Consider the following 2,937-nt stretch of genomic DNA (forward strand, 5'->3'; position numbering starts at 1 on the left):
GGCTAGATTACCGTGGTATTTGGAGCGGTCACACTACTGAGTTGGGGGAAGGTCACAGAAACACCGAAGTCGAAGGAAGAATCATAGCTACGCTTGGAGGAGAGGTGAGTTATCGCGCTGGCTTGTAGCCAGCACGCCCTCGCCTACTCATGTCTTTAGGGGACGTATGAATGAAGAGCCTCACTGGAATATCTTGATTCCAACGACGTAGGTGGTACAAATAGTCCCTTGGCCGTAATTTCTTTTGGTATATCTATGACCAACCGGGTGCGTTATGCATCATCTAGCATGTCTCCGTTCGATGATTACTTACACAAAAACAGAGGGCCTTGCAATGTAGCCTACTGATCATGTAATGTAGAGTCATCGATCGACAAACCAGCCAAATCAGCGTAACGTTCAACAGGTCAGACTCGGATATCAAGATCTCCGAATAATGTGATTACAATGACTTTCGTTTGTCCCGTTCTCATTGAAAGAGATCCGTTAAGCTGTCAAGGAATTCGATGCGAGGGAAATAGAGAGCCGATGTTTCAAATATCTGTTTTTATAAGAACCATTTTGATGGGTGTGGCAAATTTTCCCACCCAGTTTATCGTCGAATTACAAATCGAAAATAAAAATAAAAAATCGAAGTCGCAGCGTTGGTATGGCCCATGCACTAGTAATCGTTTCACCTACTGTCGAAGCCAACCGGCTGTTGGCTTTAATACAGAACTTGAAACACCTCTTAGTTGTGTTAACTCTGGAGGCTTGTAATGTGGGTCACCCTAGGGAAAGAGTCACAGAACAAAGCCGTCCTCACAGGAACACATGCTCACATACTCTGTAGATGCTAGCATAAATATCTGCGTTGACATAAACCGTATGTGTTGCTGTTGTAGGTAAATTGAATACTATAGCAAATGAAGGGCTATGCCTAAATGAAAGTGATTCGTCGGGACGCGATGAATCGCGAGTGTGCAAATAGCGCAAGCGGAGAGAGCGGAGGCAGGGGGAGCGGCGGAAAGCGGTGGTATGTACAATCGACAGTATGGAACTCGCGGCATGTCTTATACCCTCACCAAAGTCACTGGGATAGATCTCTGGTGGAGTTGCCACAATGATCAACTTGTTTCTTATATACATGTTGTGGTGCATGCGTGTGTTGCGTGTGTGTTTCGTGTGCGTGTGCGTGATGCGTGTCGTTGCGATGTGCGTGTGCGGTGACGTGACGTTTTGCGTGTGCGTGTGTCGTTCTTGTGTTGTGCGCGTGCGTGCGTGCTGTTTGCGTGCGGTTGCGTGCTGTGCGTGTGTGTTGGTTGTGATGTGTCGCCGCAGCTCACAGTTGCTGGCAGCATTGGCGGCGCCGCGTTACGTAATTCGCATATACTTTCGTCATTCACCAATAGGAACATATCGAATGGGTCGATCCCATCAGTCGAATCCACACGGCGCTGTACGCGTTCGTACGTGGACGCTTGTTTTATAATACTCATCCGTTTATTACTTTCCAACCATATTCTTTTGAATTCATGCGATGATGGCGCCTTCGTGTTATCGTATGTGCCAGGTGAATGGTATGTTATTTTCTCCGCTGCGCCACCTGGATTGCATGATAGGTATGTAAAAAATTCGACAAACCTTGGTGGACCTTGTATGATGAAATCTTTTATGATCCTCCCTGTGTTGTCAAGCTTCGCAGTTGTCCATAGATTGGCGCCCAGCGTTTTACGCTGTTTGCGTGTACCGCGCATTTCCCGGCCTCTGCGAGGCAGCTCCGCGAGCACGATCGCGTGTCCGCCGCGGCATGCTGCGTGCCGCCTTGCGTTGTGTTTGCCGCTGCGCGTGCGTGCGTGCGTGCGTGCGTGTTTGTGTGCATGCGGTTTTTGATTGATTGATTTGTATATATTTTATTTTTCGTATTTCTTTTCACTTTTTTTACTATCAGTAGGTCCGTAATCATGGCTGCTACAGCTTTTCGCGTATTCTAAGACTGACGTTTGTGTCACACACAGTGACACTTGTGTTAGCGGCCACCTCTATATAAAGGCCACCTGTCCGCAACGGCCACTTTTGCTGTTTTTCTTGACTGGGAACAGTTGTACAGTGAAACCACATCTATGGAAATACCACCTGTTTGTAAGGGCCACAGTTTGCATTTTCCTTTTAGTGGCTGTTATATACAGGTTCGACTATATATGGTGTCAAAGTGGTTCTTTCACCGAGAAAATGCCATTTTCCATGAAGGCGTTCTGTGGTTCAGGCAAATTTGCTCCCAAACTCAGCCGATCCTTTTTGGATAAGCACAGCAGACGTTCGATAGTCGGGCCTGGACCGGAGGCATCGCTAACTAGTGAGACGACAAACGCATTCGAACACCTAAGCGTTTTCGCTGCCGTTGTAATTCCTGTCGGAGTAAAAAACAGTATCGGTTAAAGCAGTGAAAAAACAACGTCGCGGTGGGTAGGTGGGTGGTAGTCGTGTGTGTGTAGCAGAGACCGCGAGCAGCAGTAGCGACTTGGAAGCTGCGCTATCGAGTTTCGACTTACCTCGGCTTGCAGTCTGGATTCATCGTCTGCTAACCTCGTTTGTCGTTAGGCAGCGGCCGGCGGGGATTGTCGATTGCAGTCTAATTGAGTCGGAGACACAGATGTGAGAAAGCCAAGGTTGACACGTGTAGGTTTCGCTTCTCGGGAACCCTTAAATTATTTCTTGTTTGTCCTAATCCGGAAACAAAGGTTGGGAAGTAAATTATTTTGAAAATATATAAGGGGAAAATGGCTTCTCGTGTGTTTTTGTGTGGGTATTATGAGCCCAATATGCTCGTAGTGAGTGTTTTAAACGTCGTTTTTGTTGTCGTTGTGTCCATCCACGCCTGAAAAATGCTCGGGCGGGTTAAGTGCAAGCAAGAAATCTTTTGAGCGTGACCTATTTAGCATCAATTCCCTTATTGCT

Source organism: Priapulus caudatus, unplaced genomic scaffold (genome assembly GCF_000485595.1).
Source record: "Priapulus caudatus unplaced genomic scaffold, Priapulus_caudatus-5.0.1 Scaffold836, whole genome shotgun sequence".
Classification (NCBI taxonomy): Eukaryota; Metazoa; Priapulida; class Priapulimorpha; order Priapulimorphida; family Priapulidae; genus Priapulus; species Priapulus caudatus.